Raw genomic sequence first — 11,163 nt, forward strand, 5'->3', positions numbered from 1 at the left:
ATGAACTACCAACTAGCAGGCCCAATAACATAGCCTATTATTTTATTATCCAACAATCATGACAGAACATGATTGAACAAGTAGGTGAGTCACACGGCACAACTTCATGTTTTGTACATTGTCTATACAAGTTTGCACGAATCTATCAAAAAACGATTTTATGCACAATTTAACTCGTTTTTAACTCCTAAACTCGTACTAGTAATAGCTTACATCAGATAAAAAAGGCTATGGAACACTGTATTAGCTGGAAACCAAGATCCCTGGGAAAATCCGCAGGTAAACAAGAAATTTTTAGTTATGGACGTTGAATGTATAAATAATATGTGATGACAAGCTTATCCTATGAACTAATTTTTGGGATTGAGATTCAAGCATATTTAACACAAAATATGCTTAAAATACAATCAAAGTGAAAATAAAAACAATATAAATAAAACAACCTCTCTCATGAAATTGTTAATAAAACAACCTCCCAAATTAAGCTGCAACATTCAAAACACAGGGGAGAAGGCCACTGTAATGAAATTCTTTCCTTTGTGCCTGAAAATATGAAAAGGAAGACGATGATCAATTCTTTGAGCCGAATGATCATACAACAAGGGAGGGTATTGAAAAGTGAAAAGCTTCGAAAGAAACTTACTTTCAACTAGTCGGAACCAAGCTTTCAACATAATAGTTGGCACAAAACCACTGTATTAGATTGCTATGTATTGTAATTTTCTCTCCTCTATCATATCTCAAGTTATAGAGAATGGCTGAGTGGTCTTCTTCACACACCATTATGAGTGTCTCGCCATCATTAGAAAGACATAATGGGAACAAGTTCAATGGAAACAAAATAGGTTCATAATTAGCAATACTTTTGTAACTAACTTTAAGGAATTGAGTCCATGACTCTTCAAATCCAAATTCCTTCATCTGCCATATGATAAAATGGGTACCATTAAAATCATGAAAAAAACATAGAGAGTCCATCAACGCAACGAGTGTGGGTTCGACAGATACCACTAGATGATCGCCAAGAGGCCGAGGGGGTAGAAATTGACGGTATGTCTCTGTACTCAAATCAAGCGAGACGATGACAAATCGGTTGATATTAATAACTTCCCAATCAAAATTATACATGCTCACATTTGGACTGGCCAACCAGTTAACGGTGCCACTCACATACACACCAGGATTATTAATACCCTGATGAGAAGTTGGATGATGGGAAAAGTTGTCCAAAGGAACAACAGGGAAACTATGAATATGTCTCCAAACATTGTCATTGTCACCCAAATTTAAAACTCTCACCTCGTTAACCAATCGATGGAAGGCCACAATCTTATAATTTTTGGTTGAATTATCATAACCAAACCAAAATTTCCAACTGCAAGCTAGTGATGGTGTGTTTATCTCGTCGTCTTCGTCGACGTGAATAAACACTATATTTTACTAGATAATGTCTTGGTTGATGGGTTCCACAAATATAGAAAAATCTCTTGATAATTATTATTATGATAGTGGCTGGTAACAGAGCCGTACAAGCAGAGCAGTCCGTTGCATGAACCAACGACTTTCAAGTAACTCCAGTAGGGAGGGTGAGGGGCATCAGGTTGGTGGAAGAAAGAGTCGCGGAAGCAAGGTTCATGGAAGTAAGGATTGGCAGGAAGGGGTGTTGTTTTGATGGAGATTAAACTCGTTAAGGGGAGACGTATGATATTGAATTCATCATAGATTAATGCAAGGTGTCCGTTTCTTGCTGATCGCTTAAGGTGTAGTTTGATAAACATCGGGTCACAAGTTATCAGAGTCTTCCATGACTTGCAGACGCACTTCAATTGCATCAGAGACTTCACATTAAGGAATGATAGGATTTCTTCGATAACGTTATCAGGGAGGATCACCATGCTCGAGTGCCGCCTATTAATGTAAATAATATTTACTTTATTACTGTTAAATAAATTGTACAATGCTTCCATCAAGGATAGAGCTTCCATCAAGGGTTGGCATCTTGAACAATTGGATGTAAACAATGCTTTCTTGCACGGTGATCTAAATGAGGATGTATATATGTCTCTCCCTCCTGGCTTTCCTGCCACTAATGAACCCAACAAAGTTTGTAAGTTACACAAATCCATTTATGGTTTGAAACAAGCTAGTAGGCAATGGTATTCCAAGCTATCTTCCTCTTTAGTTTCTTTGGGATATACTCCTTCACTATCTGATCATTCTTTATATATAAAATCTACAACTGAAAGCTTTACTGCACTCTTGGTATATGTTGATGATATTGTTCTTGCTGGAAACTCTATCCATGAAATACAAAATGTAAAAATGTTTTTGGATCAGAAATTCAAGATTAAAAATCTTGGAAAATTAAGATACTTCTTAGGTTTGGAAATTGCAAGATCTGACACTGGGATTTTTGTCAATCAAAGAAAATACACACTTGAACTCCTTGAAGATGCTGGTCTACTTGGAACTAAGCCCTCCTCTATTCCCTTTCATCCTACAACTAAACTCTCCAGCACTGATGGTGCTCCTTTGGATGACCCTTCTTCTTATAGAAGACTTATAGGAAGGCTGCTTTATTTGACACATACTCGCCCAGACATTAGCTTTTCTGTTCAACATTTGAGTCAGTTTGTTTCTAAACCTTTGGTCCCTCACTACAATGCTGCCATGCATATTCTTAAATATCTCAAATCTGATCCGGCAAAAGGCATTTTTTTATCTGCTTCTAGTTCTTTGAAGATCAGTGCCTTTGCTGATTCTGATTGGGCAAGGTGCCCTGAAACTAGAAAATCTATAACAGGATTTTGTGTGTTACTTGGTTCCTCTTTAATTTCTTGGAAGTCCAAGAAGCAAAATACTGTGTCTAGATCTTCAACAGAGGCTGAATACAGAGCTTTGGCCTCCTTAACTTGTGAAATTCAATGGTTACAATACATCTTTCAAGACTTCAAGATAATATTTTCAAATCCAGCTTCTGTGTTTTGTGACAGCAGGTCAGCTATTTACTTAGCTCACAATCCTACTTTTCATGAAAGGAGCAAACACATCGAACTTGACTGCCATGTGATTCGTGAGAAAATTCAATCAAAGCTCATTCACTTACTTCCGGTGCCAAGCACCTCTCAACTTGCTGATGTCTTCACTAAGCCACTCAATCATCCTGCTTTTTCTTCTTTTTTATCCAAGTTAGGACTATGTTCTATCCATAGTCCAACTTGAGGGGAGCTATTAATGTAAATAATATTTACTTTATTACTGTTAAGTAGTGGATACAGCTGTAGAGTTTATCACATTAGTTAACACAGCTGTACAATTTATTTACATTGATTAGATTACTATTAATATTTATTTTTATTATATTTATATAACAGAGCAGTGCTAATCCTATGTAATAGCACATACTCATTCCTTCATCTTATATAATGAAAACCATGCTTCCTATATCGAAGGCTTACTGTGTCAACACCGCCACTTAGCTTCAGGGTAATTCATCAGAGCTAAGCTACCGGGATTGTTGAAGAACAAGAAACCTTTGTGTTGTTTGGTTGATAGATCTGCAAACCCTAATTGTATATATATATAGATATATTTATTTAAGAGATTCAATTCTCTAATTTATTTTTTTTAGAAATTCTATTATTTTTTTTTTTTTAGAAAATCTAATATTATATATATTTTTTAGAAATTAAACTCTAAATTATATCCACATCTCATAATGATAATGTCTCTCCCACCCCCCCCCCCCCCCCCCCCCCCCCCCGGACTAATTTTAGCGTGCTTGACTACGGGCTCCTCTGGGCATTTGCTGAAAGATGGCATTCGGAAACAAGTACATTCTACCTTCCATTAGGTTAGCTGGGCATCACATTGGACGATGTCCAATGTCTGTTGCATCTTCCAATTGAGGGAAAGTTTATGAACCATGGCAAAATGACAATGGTTGAAGGGGCTGACATGGTTAATTCATTTCTAGGAGTTGACTGAGATCTTGTTTTGAGACATTTTGCCCGAACCAACGGGGTCCATTTGAAGCATTCCTTCGTGGAGTCTATTTATAGTGAGAACCATAAATTAGCTGATAAAGCCTAATTGAAGACATCTATGCCATGACAATTACATCTATGCCATGACAAAAATAATTATAACTTCCCTTCAATTTCTTTTTTTATCTTCCAACCGCCACTTAACAATTTTTTGTAGTGTTCTTTATTTTTTCACAGTTTATGCAAGATGATTCAATGATCATCGATTCAAGTTTTTTCTTTCTTAATACCCATCTCTCACATTCATTCTTAATTTTTTTATGTTTCTGTTTTTTCTTAAAGGCATGAGTTAAAATTGGAAGAGAGATGTGGTGATGGATAAAGATTTAATTAATAAGTTTAATTGGCAAGGATAATTGATGAACATTGATGGATTCTCATGTTAATTCATATAGTTTTTTTTTAACAGTTATATAGTAATGTCTATTCTTATTTTAAGAGTATAGGATAAAGTGTTTCATTTTTTCAAAAAACGTGGAATAGAAGAGAATATTTGGGAGTTCATATGGCTTGAATGATAGGCTTCCTGATGCGGTACGATGTGGTGGTACACATAATTGAAGATCACACCGCAATTGAAAATGCAGACCACAATTTAAAACCATATATAGTTTATGCTATCAACAACGTTTACTTTGTACACCTTTAAATAAGAAAAATTGCATGAAGTCATTCTTAAATATAGTAAAATTTATTATTAAATTATTTTTCTTTAATTACAACATTTTCATTCTATAGCAACGCCTAAAAGCCATTGTGTAATGCACCCTCATCGGTATAAAAAAAAATGCAAAAAAAAAAAACGTTGACATATGTAACGCCCCAAAATTTAGGAATAATTATTTCGTTATTATTTAATTAATCTCCGTAGAAATATATGTTGAGCCAATTAATTAATGAGAATTTAGAGTAGAGGAGATAAATAGTAAAAATAAATAACTAAAAAGTTTGGATAGGGAAATAAGTATCTAGTCAACCAAAATTAAGAGGAATAATTGGGAGTTACTATCATTTATATGTTATGAATAGCATTCTAAAATCAAATTGTAACTTTCTCAACTTAGTCACACGACCAGCTCATTCCTTTCATTTGTCTTGAGCTCATTCTCATTCATCTAGTGGAAAATAAATAAGCCATAATTACTCAAAATTATCTTGGGTCAGTTACAATTGCATTGAACCTCACTTCAATTTCAATTGCCTTAGTTTCATTTGAGACTTTCATACGTTTTCTAGGGAGTTGATACATATTGCCACTTGCTCTCATTACTATATTTAACCCTAAATCAAAATCAAGCTATTCATTGGTTCCCTCTATATAAAAATGTTCTAAGACCATCAAACAATACTCTATTAGCAATTTCGTTTCAAATCCATGGGAGCATTGAGGTTCACAACACGTGGTGCTTTGTTTTAAATGGTCGGATCATCAAGCAGAATTTTGGAGTGATGGAAATCGTGAGTGCAACGCAGGATACGAAAGTGGAATCTATAGGTTTACTAGGAAGAAAAGGTAAGGGCTCTTTCCCCATACATTCATACTACGTAAGGATTGTGTTGTGAAGTGGTAATAGGGTCTTTTATCTTTTAAAAGAAATAATTAAAAATAAACTAATAGAAAGAAACTGGTTTTGTTTGAAGTGTGTTGTTGTTTGAGAAGTGAGTTGACGATGATTTGGTTATGATATATTTAGTTTGTGGTTTGTTAAAAATTCATAAGAGTTCAGTATATAAATCAAGGGAAATATGAATAAAAGTATAGAGATGAGTAAGTTATCTGTTTTGTCGCTAGTCATATTGATTTAGTGTAGAAAAGGACTATATTCAAAATATCTGATTTAGAATTGACATAGTTGAATCAAATTTAATTGAGTTGATACTTATAAGGTGTGTGATTATGCCGTTGTATTAATAATAAATTTCCGTTGTTGCCGTTTGTCGTGTTGCTATGGTGGCCGTTGAGCTGCCGTTTGTCGTGTTGCCCTTGTTGTTGTTATGAGTTGTTTCATTTTATTAATTGTTGAGTTGATATGCTTATGTTTGATCGTCTAAGAGAGATAGTTTGCCATTATGTGCCCAATTGTTTATCTGTTGAGAAGTTATTCGACTACTTTTTCTTGAGAAATAAATAATTATATTTTTTTTTTTTAGAAATCTTTTGATTGATAAAGTGTTTTGTTATTATTTTATGGCATTTTTCTTATTGTGAGTATGATTCAATTTGAATAAGGAAATTGACCCTTACAATTAACATTTTAGGTACTCAAGGAGATGATCATGATTGGTGTTTTTGCTTGATGCGTGCGCGGGGATAAACAATTGGGGGTTTTTATTAACTTGTAATTTAAATGAAACATTGTATCATTGTACAAGTATTACTTGTAATCGCATATAATTATTCTTCTTTATAAAAACAAGAATTTAGTTATACTCTTTAAGATAATAAAGTTTTTTTTTAAAATTATTTTATTGTTAAAAATATGGGCTGTTACAACATAGGCTATGAGAACGGTTTCAGGATGTGGTGTACTGACGCGTTCTCTTAGCCTTTCTCAATCGTTTTTGAGACAGAGAGAGTACTTATAAATCCATCAAGGTGTTTATTTACCTATTATGTCGATCAATGCACATAAAATACATTTTTTTATTTAAATGGAAACTAAAAGTATGCAAAAATTGAATTGAATAGAAATCACATTTTTATTAAAACCATACTCTCTTTATTTAAATTAATAAAGAAAGTGTTCTATAACATGTACTAAACTATCAAACCTATAGATAGATATATAAAAACTAAATTTAAATTGACCATTGTTGAACCAACAATATATCTCATCGATCTGCACCTATTATTTCATATTTTCTCCTATTGTATCTCTTCTTCTTCTTCTTCTTCTTCTTCAATTTTTTTTTCTTAGAGATACAACTATTTATTTCTCTCAATGTTTACTCCATTGGGGTATCTATGAATTAAAATCAAGAATAGAGATTAATAATGAAATTGATTAACAAACAATAAGAAAAATAAATAAAGAATAGACATTACTATATAACTGTTAAAAAAAAAACTATATGAATTAACATGAGAATCCATCAATGTTCATCAATTATCCTTGCCAATTAAACTTATTAATTAAATCTTTATCCATCACCACTAGAGGTGGGAATAGGCTAGGCCGAGCTAGGCTTTGCCAAGCCTGAGCCTGGCCTGTCAAAAAATCGAAGGTCTGAGCCTGACCTGTGGCCTATCATAGGCTTAAATTCTAGGCCTGAGCCTGGCCTTTTGAAAGTCTGATGTGGCCTGTTAGCCTGTTTAAAAGTCTATTTCATATGAACATATTTAAATAAATAATTATATTTATTTTGAAATATACTTATGAACTAATAAAATAATGTTCCATTTGATATTTTAGAGAATTTGACTATATATGTCATCATATTTCAATTCTAGTTTATAATAATACATTTATATATGTTAAAAACTAATGTAGATTAATAAACTTAAATTACTTAAAAAGTTAATAGATTTATAATTTAATCAAAGTATAAATTTTAATATATAAATAATAATCGTAATAAAAATATTATTCATGTTAACTTAAATAGGCCGGCCTAGTAGGCCTCAAAGGCTTTTTTAATGGTCTGCGGCCTGACCTTTTTAGCTAAATAGGCTTATAAAAAAGCATTGGCCTGCTCTATTTAAAGAAATAGGCTGGCCTGGCCTGAGCCTATGTAGGCTAGGCCTTAAGGCCATGTAGGCCGGCCTGGCCTGTTCCCACCTCTAATCACCACATCTCTCTTCCAATTTTAACCCATGCCTTTAAGAAAAAACAGATACATAAATTAAGAATGAATGTGAGAGATGGGTATTAAGAAAGAAAAAACTTGAATCGATGATCATTGAATCATCTTGCATAAACTGTGAAAAAATAAAGAACACTACAAAATATTGTTAAGTGGCGGTTGGAAGATAAAAAAAGAAATTGAAGGGAAGTTATAATTATTTTTGTCATGGCATAGATGTAATTGTTATGAAGGGTATTTTTGGAAGAAAAATAGGCTACACCAAATTTGGAGTTTTCCCTTTATTATTGTTATAGAAGATATTGTAAAGGAATTTTTAATATTATTCTAGACATGCCTGAAAAGAGTTTTTCAAAAAATTTAAATTTGAGGAAATTTAAATCATTTTAAATTTTTTTAAATCAACAAGGACTAAAATTTTGCAAGTAATAATATTTTTATGAAATCGAAAAATGGAATTTGAATTACTTATACATAGGACCGGTTTGGATTTGACTTATTTTATAGCTTATGAAAATAACTTATGCAAATACATAAATTTGTGTTAATTCATACCTTTTCACCGATAAAAATTGTATTTTTATAAGTTGTTTTCTCATAAACTACCTTGAAAAGCTTATAATAATATATAAAAGTTTATTTATTTGCATAAGTTGTTTTGCATAAATTCAAAAATAAGTCCATCCAAACGGACCCATATATAGTCGGTAAAAGTTGTTGGATATTTTCAATTGAACTAGGTTTCTTAACCACAGTTAGTCTAACCAGATGATATTGAAATGTTTGATTGTAAAAATTTAAATTCATAAGTATTGTTAATCCAATTAGGTGAAATGAATGTTAAGTCTCAACTAATTTATCCAACCGTGACTAAGGGAATCAACTTGGCCTAATTGAAATGATAAACACCGAATTTCCACAATCTAACGATTAAATATCATATTGTTAGACTAACAATTACTCAAGAAACCTAGTAATTATGAAAGAATTGTTAAGTCAAAACCAACTATATTGAAAGGGACTATAAGAAGATCGAACATTTCAATTTAGTTGTTCAACTTGACCAAATTGAAATGAGAAACACTTAAAAATTTAAATTTTGACAATCAAACAGTTAAATATCAGCTAGTTGGATTAACTATGACTTACGAAACTAGTTCATATGCTTCAAGAAAAAAAAAACTAGTTCATATGAAATTACTATTAAATCTCAACTAATAATGTCGAATGTGACTAAGAAATAAAAATTTATAGTTCAAACCCTACAACTTGAAACATATATAGTTCATATGAAAACCTAACTAATTGTATTTACTTTCATTAACGAATTCAATTTTTCTCTATCACGTCCTTCAATATCATCTAGTTAAACTAACAATAACTTATGAATTTAAATTTCGACAATCAAGCATATCAAGAACAATATAAAAAGTTCATTTACAAAATTGTAGTATTTTTTAAAATGAGATGAATCAAATATTAATTATTTAAATCAAAATATCTTAAAAAGTATAATTCGGAGAAGGCAACAATAAATTTAAGAACAACGTTCGTTTCACTCCGAAACGAGCCATAAGATAAAAGTAACGAATATTTTGACATAAAAATCAAATTTGAGATTCTTATATTTGGACAAACTTTTTATAATGCTCTATACATATTTGTAAAATCATCATAAATACACATCGACTTAACAACATTACTAAAATTGCACGCGTATAAATTTTGTAGGGATGAAAAAATTAAATTTAGTATTTTTGCTGAGACAAAAAAACTTATTTAACCTTATAAAATATTACGAATCACTAAAAATGAACAATATTACAATAAAATATACACATATTAAAAATTATAAGTTTTTATCTTAAAAAAGTAAATGTATTTTAATAATTATATATATATATATATATCAATGGTTAAACTGTAAATAAATATTTAAAATTTATAAACTAATAATGTTAAAAAAAATGAAAGGTAATAATATTAAAATATTGAAACCATAGTTGCATCCAATAATGATAAAAAAGTTGTTAAAATCATACTTTTTTTTTAAGAATATATCATATGTGTTATTATATTATTTTATAGGATATCTATACATAATATTAAAATATTTGAATCTTGTTAAAACAAATGTTAAAATTATAAGTTGAAAGATTTGATGTCGATTTGATTTATTGTGGAACATGATTGAAGATACATTTGAAAATATTAAAAAGTAGTGTTTAATTTATAAAAAAGAAAAATAGTAGTGTTTTAATATAGAAATTAAAATTTAATAAAGAAACAAAATCTGCTTTAAATGCTTGCCACTTGTTAACCATCTCAGCGATGTACCGATACACGTCCACGTAATATGTGTACCAAAGTGTTCACCAAAAAATATTTAGGGTTCAAATTATTCATTTAACCTACCTCTAGTGATCCAGCCTGTATTTTATCCAAACTCGTTCAAATTTACATCTAATCATATTCAAATCTAGAGTGATTTAATTCAGATATAAATTTATGATTAACAAATTCATAATCCGTTGTTGTATATTGCCTTAAAATTGAAAGCAGAAAACAAAACAGGTTTTAGGGGTTGCAACCTGCGCTAGGCGCAATGCCCCCTGTTCTAGGCACAATAGTTGAGCACGGATGGAGCCTGCCTCCTGGGAGCTCCGCGAGGCGCAATGTTTCCTGGAGTTGGCGTGGGCACGCACATATAAATAAGTGTTGTGCGTTTTTCTTATGCTTGTAAATAGGGTTTTAGGTTTTTTTTTTTTTTGCCAATACAAAGGTTAGAGATATAAAGAGAATTCTCTTGGGCATAAGTTGGGGATTGATTTATCACATTGAGAAACACTTTCATATTGAATTTCTTGACTACGGAAAGAAATTCGGGCAAAAGGTAGTTGGTCACGGGAAGAAAATCAGACAAATGGTAGAATTAAGATCAAGGATAATTTTGGTAATCTCTTTGGAAAATTTGTGGAACAGAGAGCTACTCTCTCCCTTAGAGTAGGTCATTTTTTACCGAACTGGGTAAATAATATTCTGTCTTCTTTATTCTTCTAAGTGTTTAACTTTTGGTTTGTGATTAATTATCGTTTTCGCTTTATTTGGTTGCTTTAACCGTCAAGGTTAATGGTGTGAAGTCTACGAATTCACAACATCTGTAAATATAACCCATTCAAAAAAAATAAGTGATTTATTTTTTAAAAAAAAGTATTTAATAATATAATTTAACACTTTTTTATATGTTATTATTAATTTAAAAAGTATTTCCTTAAAAAAAATTAATTGAAAAAGTATTTGAAATTTTGAATTT

At 31.3% G+C, this 11,163-nt stretch overlaps 1 pseudogene; it reads right to left on the minus strand.

Annotated features, from left to right (window-relative positions):
- Nucleotides 1-645: 645 nt before the first annotated feature.
- Nucleotides 646-1,895, minus strand: LOC123886678 (annotated as a pseudogene).
- Between the last annotated feature and the right edge of the window lie 9,268 nt (nucleotides 1,896-11,163).

Source organism: Trifolium pratense, linkage group LG5 (genome assembly GCF_020283565.1).
Source record: "Trifolium pratense cultivar HEN17-A07 linkage group LG5, ARS_RC_1.1, whole genome shotgun sequence".
Classification (NCBI taxonomy): domain Eukaryota; kingdom Viridiplantae; phylum Streptophyta; class Magnoliopsida; order Fabales; family Fabaceae; genus Trifolium; species Trifolium pratense.